The following is an 8,857-nucleotide window of genomic DNA, read 5'->3' as shown; positions in this document are numbered from 1 at the left end:
TCACTCTTCATCTCAAAACATGTCAAGAATACTTTTATGCAGATGAACAATTTATTTCAAACATCATCATCTCAATAGTGACATGTGATGTGTTGGAAAACATAATCAAATCACTAAATAAAACAACACATTAAGTAATCCAGACTTTCATCATCATGCACCCTCACAACAAGAAAGTTTCCCCATACCACCCAAAATTCCACTATTTCTCATAAGGGAATATCAAAATTCAATCATTCACTCTCAGCAATGAATTCATACATGATAGATAATGAACCATAAGCCTGCCCTTAGTGTAATACTCTACTAATAGTTGGCTATTGAAATTTAGGATCAATTAGGTCTTTCATGGTTACAATGTAGGCTAAGTGACAGGTAGGAACTATTTAAGAAATAGTGACTAATCTCCCTAAGTGCTTTAATACATGTTAATCTTTAATTGAAATCACATCATATCAACCCAACTATCACTTTATTATCTTTACACATTATTTGTTTCACCCCAATATCATTAAGCAGATTAACATAAACTATGGTGGGAACATTTTTCTTTTATATCATGATTCAATTTCCCATTCTTCTTTACACCCATTTACTGTTACGCACCCCTACAATAGCCACCCTTAACTAGAACTACTTGTCTTAGTTGAGTTACACATTGTCTGAAACGAACCAGGGCCAAAATAGGTTCATTATAACCCAACTAGGAAAAAAAAAAAGAACTTCCTTTAGAACAATTTCTTTCTCTCCCAACCACACAATTTTATGCACCAATAACTTACAATTTTGGGGCTTCACTTTCACATATTTCCTCCTTCATTTCACACTCCTTACTCAATTACTTTTTGATACTAAAGCGCATAGGAGTTTTGGATCAAATTAAGGTCTATTAAATAAGGGATTAGGCTAAGTACAAGACTACAAAAAAAATCAGGTTATAGGCTCAAAGGGGTTTACTATGGACATGCATAAGTGTAGGTAAAAAAAGTCTTTACAATTAGGCTATAAATAAATGCCTAAATCACTTCATACACCCAACACCCTTTATTTCTCTTTGAAAACACACAGGGAAAGTTCTAGACATTCCTATACATGTAAGATAAAAACAAACACTCACACTCATGGTGCATGCATGGAATCAAATCGGATCCTTACGATTCCTGATTTTGTTCTTTGTCAAATTCAACATTAAGCCAACAAATTATATTACACCTATTAAGATTTAGCATCTAAAAATATTTCATTTTTTCTTTTGTTTTAAAACAAATTCGTTCAAAGTCACTATAAAAATGGCCCAGCATTTATCAAAAGTAATAATTGGACTCTTATCAATTCTCAATTTCTAAAGACTAACTCCCCTAATGAAGGTCATCATTTATCTATCATAGGGGAGGACAACTAGCTATGACAATTTATTTTGAATTACCTTGAGGGTAAAGAGGAGAATTTCAAAGAATGGAGAAAATAAAATACTTCAAACTGATATATCCAAGGAGGGCATATATAATAAAAGCAAACACTTAAAACTAAAAGAAATATGAGAAAAATGCCTTGAGGGCTTGCAATAACCCATACCTCAAACTTACTAATTATTATAGTCATAATATTCCGAATAGATATTAATAACATCCAACAAGACAAAAAATAAAAACATCCCAAAACAGAAGAAAAGTAAGATAAAAACTATCCAACCAACACAAACTAAAATACCAAGATACAGAGATAATGAGAAGAAGTAGAAGAAGAATAAGAAGTGAGACACCACCCCACACTTAAATGAAGAATAGTCCCAGTTCTTACAATTAAATTCAAATAGTGAGGTGGCTAGATACTCCCTGCTGAGGCATCAACCATATCATCCTATTCAGTATTAGCATCATCACTATCATCCTCTGCCCTATCAACAACATCTGCATCACCATCCTCAGACTGCTCATCATCATTAGACTCTATATCCGAGTCTTACCCCTGTCTTTCTTCATCTATAGGTATATCATTATTTAACGGTTCAACGAACTCTAGCCCAATCCTTAGAAATGTCCTAGCATGATGTCCAAGGGGGTAATCCAAATCTACAGCACGAATCTCTTTATTTATAGCTTCTCTTCCCCCAACCCGCAGCTGCAGCATTTGTAAGCTATACATTCTCCCAGTGATTTCATCAATTCGAGCTTGATGCTCTGCAATAGTAAGAATTGGGCCTTAGAACCCAACTGTGCTCCTAGATATGGCGACATCAATAGGGCACTATCTGCCACAGGTATATAATCTAACTCCTCCTCCCCGACTTGGTGCCTCCTAAAAAATTGAGTCAGCAAACCCCCAAAGCCATAGCTACACCCCTCAATATAGTGCACTTTCTTCATAGTAAAAAATATCACCTGGCCCACATTTATTTCAACATCATCACATATTAGAGTATAAATCAAACATAACCAATCATGTGTAACCTCTTTCATATGTTTGCCTTGGATAATGCAATGGTTCATAATGTGTCCCTACATACGAGCATCCTTGTTCATCTGTGCATATGGTAATGAGGGGTAACGACCCGTGCCTCACTGTCTAGACCTCCTAGCAGCCAAACGAGTACCACAAAGAAAATATTTGATAAGAAGATAGTTTACAGTGATGATCATCTGCCTTAACTGGTTTCCATCTGCCTCGAGTATCCCCAACAAGTTATTGATATCTTCTATTGTAAATCTCACCACTTTATCCCGAACTTTCACTTCATGAAGTGGGTCCCGTGGATCCAAATTGGCATAAAACTCGCATACGAGACGCAAATGGAACTCTGTTGGCTGATAAAATATGAAAGTCATGTTCAGTTATTCTAGATGATATACCATACTTGGGTTTTCCCATTGCAGGCTAGCCCGATAATAAACACCTCAGGTATATGTTTGATGTAACACTTATTGTCTGCTTGCTTGATTGCCTTAAACCTAAATCTCTGTGTTTGACCATGCGAGACTAGTGGAGCATGGGGCACTCTATCAATTTGCCTCTTGAGCTGCCTATTTCATTTTCTAGCTGGCTCAGAAGTACCAACTTTCCCTTTGAGTTCTAGTTGTGTCCGATCCATAATTCCTCTGATTCAAAACATGCAATAGACAGATCATTAACCATGTCATAGATTATGCTAACCACAACTGATTTTGGACAAGTGACAACGTCACCCCACATATGGGTGCTAACTAAGTTGCTCATATGTAAGAACGGGGTACTCAGACTTCCCCTATTCAATACATCATCGCCAAATATAGTTATGCCAAAAATATTTAGGATCCTAGTAAGTCATTAACAAAATCAATCACTGACAGCTATCCACAGTTATGTCCCTTAATCTATTACATCAAGTTAATTCGAGGTGATACACTTACAGACGACTCTCAAATTTTCACATTCATTAACAATATTATATATAAAAAATAGGAGTCGATGAGAAAAGTGTACAAGTTATTACAGGAATGACCCAATCACGCATATTCAACCCAAATTCTACCCTTATTTCAACTCTATATGCCTTCTATCGATAAGAATTTAAAAGTCAATATCTCACAAACCTAGCACCAGTTGGTTTACCCCACGCTTATTTCTTCAGTTTAATGTGCATTATTGCAAAGTAAAGTACCCAGACTTCCCTTCTTTGTAATATGACACCTCCCATATTAAACAAATTCAAACAATGAGTACACTTTGACAAAATGTATAATTTACCACAAGATTGCTACCCTGACAAATGTGCACAAAACACAATACCCCCAAAAGTTTAATCACATGGACACATACATAGTTTAAGCAACTCACGCCCCACCATAGATATTTACATCAATCAAGGTACACCAACTCAATACTAACACCCATCACCAAACAAATATCGTAACACACTTTATTCCAATATGTATCAAATTATCATAACACACTTATTTAACAATGGATTACATAATCATGAACAAAATGACTGACAATTCATAATAAATTCATGATAATTGCGGCATGAGGTACTACACTCAAGTGAATCATTCACAACTAAACCTATTCTAGCCAATAATACCAAAATTCTCATCAAGATAAAGATAAAATTTAAAAAAATTGAAACTTGCCTTACGTGTTAATGGTAAGAATTGAGCATTGAGGAAAATTGAAAGAGAATTTTTTGTGTTAGGGGATTAAGAAGCAGCGGTTAAAGAGAAAAAATAAGAGGTTGTAAGGTTTAGGGGTATTTATAGGTCAGGTCGGGTTGAACCCAATTTAATTTATAAAAAATTACACATTTTACCCTCATTGTGATACGGTGGAATCGCAGTGAGGTTTTGGAAAGTGATAATTGTGGTTTGGGACTTCACCACAATGCGGTGACCATTAAATTAGCAATTTTTTTGTGTTTTAATCCATCACCATAATGCAGTGTTATCGCGATGACCCACTAGAATTTGACAATTGTGGATTGTCATCTCACTGCAATGCGGTGACATAAAAATCAACATTTTTATTGCATTTTTCAACCCACTTTCTTACCTGATGTTGCACAAAACTTAAATAATGTAAAACTGAATGCCTCCTTGGATGTGGTATTATCCTCAATTTCAATACTCTCATCCCTGCATACTAAACACAAACAACAAAAAATCATAAGAACCAGTGGGTTTCGTCCCACGTAGCGCCTTATTTTTTGTCGTGGCATGACTCATCTTTTTGTATTTTTACTTTTTTTTCTATTCTAAAAATCTAAATACATATTAGAACTACGCTGTTACATTACATTTATGGGTAGCCACCCATGTAGTACCTTTGTTTACGTCGTAGAATGACTTAGCTCGGTCTCACTTATCGGCAAATATGATGGACACATTGTTCTTATCTCCATGATCAGCCCAATAATGCTTCACACATTTTACATTCACAAAAAACTTCTCAGTCTTTTCTTTATTCCACAATTCAACTGCACCATGAGGCGTTATTCACACCACCTAAAAAATTCTAGACCACTTAGATCCGAATTTACTCGGAAACAACTTTAACTTTGAATTGTATAGCAAACCAAATTGTTCGTGTTCAAACACTCTATCTTGAATATGCATGTCATTCCATTTCTTGGGCTTTTCCTTGTACAGTTTGGCATTCTCAAAAGCATGGAGATAAAAATCATCAAGTTCAACAAGCTATAACAATCTCTTCTCTCGCACGGCCTTCATATCAAGATTCAGTTTTTCATGGCCTAATAAGCTTGATGTTCCAGCTCTATAGGCATATGGCAAGATTTACTGTAGACCAAGCGATATGGGGAGGTCCCTATGGGTATCTTATAAGTTGTACTATACGCGCACAATGCATTATCTAACTTTTGGCCCAATCCTTCCATTGCCCATTAACATTCTTCTGTAGTATCTACTTTATCTCTCAGTTGGATACCTCAGCTTGACCACTTGTTTGAGGATGGTACGTAGTGCAAACCTAGTGCCTAACACCATATTTATCTAAAAGATTCTCAAACCAAGTGTTAACGAAATATGTACCTCCATCACACATGATAGCTCTGGGAGTGCCAAACTGGGAGAATTTGTCCTTCTTCACAAATTTCAATACCACTCTAGCATCATTAGTGGGAAAGTTGTGGATTCCACCCACTTAGATACATAATCAACTGCCACAAGAATATATAAATTTCCATTGGATGGTAGGAATAGTCCCATAAAATCTATCCCCCAAACATTGAATGTTTCAACTTCAAGAATATTATTTAGGGGCATCTCATGATACCTTAAAACTGTACCTAAACTCTTGCACTGATCTAAACTCTTCACGAAAGACACGACATCTCTAAACAATCTTGTCCAAAAGAAACTAGATTGTACGACTTTTCGGGAAGTTCGTTCACCCCTATGATGGCCACCACAAGGAGATGAATGGCACTTTTGTAGCACTTATGTAAATTCAGCTTCTGGAACCTATCTTCGTACAATACCATTAGGACCCTACTTGAAAAGATATGGCTCGTCCCATATGTAAGAACGAGAATCATGAAACAATTTCTTTCTTTGTTGAGTGGTAGCTTCAAGAGGGTAAACCCCACACACGAATAGGTTCACAAAATCTGCATACCATGGAAGGTCACACGCACCAAGAGACAATAATTTTTCATCCATAAACTCTTCCTAAACGTGGAAAAAGTCATTAGCAATATGTTCATGAGTCTATAGCCTTGAAAAATAGTCTGCAACTTGATTTTATTCTCCTTTTCGATCACGATCCTCTAAGTCAAATTCTTGCAGCAATAAAATTCACCTGATCTATCGAGGCTTGGCATCCATTTTATTTAAGAAATACTTGATGGTTGCATGTTCAGTGTGAACAATTACCTTAGTTCCCACCAAATATGATCTAAGTTTCTCGAATGCATAAACAAGTGCTAACATCTCCATTTCCATGACTGTGTAATTTATTTGGCCATGTTTCAAGAATTTACTAGAATAATAAATAGAGCAAAATTCCTTGTATTTCTCTGCACAAAAACTGCTCCCACAACTACATCACTGGCATTACACATTAGTTCAAATGGCAATTCCCAAGGATAAATCAAGATGGGTGCTTCTGTGAACTTTTGCTTCAATCAACCCCAAAATCAAACCTAGCTTTTTTTTTCTAACAATTTACGCATAGGTCTTGCAATCTTCAAAAAATCTTGAATAAAAAATCTATAGAAGCTTGCATTCCCCAAGAAACTTCAGACTCCCTTCACTGTAACTAGAAGTTGTATCTTTTCAATCACTTCAATTTTGGCTTTGTCTACTCCCAGTCCTCTACATGACACCTTATTGCCAAGGACTATTCCTTCCTTAACCAAAAAGTGGCATTTTCCCAATCCAGCGTAGGATTTGTCTCTTCATAATGAGCTAGGACTCGATCTATATTCTATAATCATACATCAAAGGAATTACCGTAAATAGAGAAGTAATCCAACGAGCTTCCCTACCTACTGCTGAATCCAAGAGAATCTTGGTATTTCACTTTAGCCTTACAATGGAAGTATGAATAAGAACATCATTAGACTGATGATGGTGAGGGAAATTTCTGAGCGTGTTTTTAAATCACTCCCAAGCTTGGTAGAGATTCTATCCTTCTTTTTATCTAAAACTCAGAATCTCGCTTCTCAATTGCGTAGTCTTTCCAGATGGAAAGAATCAAATAAGGAACTTCTGAGCTAGATCTTCCCAAGAAGTGATGGAGAGTGGTGGTTCATCATGTAACCACCACTTCGCTTCCCCAATTAAATAAAAAGGGAAGAGTGTTAGTCTAATATTATAGGAATATAAGTATCGCTTATTTCCATGAAGGTCTATATGTGCTGCTGTGGGTCTTCATTCATAAGGACAGAATATTTCCCTGCCAAATTCAGTAACTGCACCATATCTGCTTTAATTCAAACTGACCACCTAGCTCAGGCTTGCGAGTACTGTTAGTCGCATGGTTCATGAGTGGGATTGCCACCTTGTGAACAGGTCTAGTAGCTAGTTGAGCAAGAACTGCTGGGATAATCGAAGCTGGGACATGTCTGGCTTTTGGATCAACACGATTATTTGGATCAACCATATTAGGATCTCTTCTTCCAGCCATTTGAACCTGTTGAATGGGATTTTTAGATCTTCTTCTTTGTTGAAACATCAATTCTATTTCTGCAAAAGGCTCTACCAACTCTTTATCTCTCACCAGTCCTGTATTTAGATAAAACTGCAAATATTCAGTCGCTAAGATCAAGTCATTAACACTTAAACTTATTATCAAAAACCAAAAATTTAACAAATTACTAATTATGCTAGTCCCCGGCAACGGGTCTAAAACCTCATTGCCTTCAATTGCACATGTAAGTACACGTGATCATACAAGTAATATAGTGACTTAGATAGTTAGATATCGTTCCCACGAAGACTAAGCAATTAGCAAATTAACAAATTTTAGTTCTAGAGAATGATATATTAAGTGTTGTAAAGTATCACGATGATTTTGAAATTGTGAACAAAAATGTAAATAAATAAGAAATAGCAATTTTTGACAATAGCAAAGAACGCAACAGTTGTAAATAGTAATGATGAGAATTTGGGTTGAGTAACATCTAATAATCACACAATTCTGTCTTCTTATCACATTCTAGTTTGTTATCAAGTTATTGATTCGCAAGGTTTATGGTATGATTTTGTTCTCCCGACCTCAAATCTTGTACTTATCTGAATATTACAACTACAACTCCCACCAAGACGCAACAATTTATCTTGATGCATACAACTTTCTTCTTGCAATTGATCTAAATAAGGCTCCTAGGTATATCCTTATCCTAAGTGCTAATTCAAACTCCTTATTTTAAAAAGGATAAGAACCTTTCTCATTAATTCCTTTATTTTATTCTATGATTCTCCTCTCGGATTCAAATAAAAATATAAATTTATTCTACTAGTAGCCACTCATTAAAATAGTAAGATAAAGAAATTAATAACAACTCATATGATAATCCAACAAGAAATTGCGATAATGAATATCAAAGAGTAATCAAGTTCTTGGCCTGAACCCCAGAACAAGGGTGTTTAGCCACTCATGTTTGAATTCAACATAAAAAATAAGTAATTAATCATACCAAGAATTAATCTTGAAGTAAAGGAGTTCAAAATAAATTTTAAGAACCCTAAAAGATAGAATTTTGTGTTTTTTCCGCCGCTACTATGATTCCCAAAGTGTCTCCAAATTGTATTGAATTTTTACTTTTATAGCTAAGGTGAAAAATGCTCTTTTTCCTCTTACTGCGTCACGGCAGTCTTCTCATTTCCATTCTTACTGTGAAGTAGTGGAATTGCAGTGTGAC

General features: G+C 35.7%; 1 non-coding gene across 1 annotated transcript; it reads left to right on the top strand.

Annotated features, from left to right (window-relative positions):
* Positions 1–7,056: 7,056 nt before the first annotated feature.
* Positions 7,057–7,163, top strand: LOC124895839. The gene has a single exon (XR_007051902.1). It is a non-coding gene; the product is annotated as a small nucleolar RNA R71 (small nucleolar RNA).
* The last annotated feature ends 1,694 nt before the right edge of the window (positions 7,164–8,857 follow it).

This window comes from Capsicum annuum, unplaced genomic scaffold (assembly GCF_002878395.1).
Source record: "Capsicum annuum cultivar UCD-10X-F1 unplaced genomic scaffold, UCD10Xv1.1 ctg998, whole genome shotgun sequence".
Lineage (NCBI taxonomy): Eukaryota > Viridiplantae > Streptophyta > Magnoliopsida > Solanales > Solanaceae > Capsicum > Capsicum annuum.
Note: the sequence above shows the minus strand (reverse complement) of the source record. Positions and strands in the feature narration are given on the sequence as shown.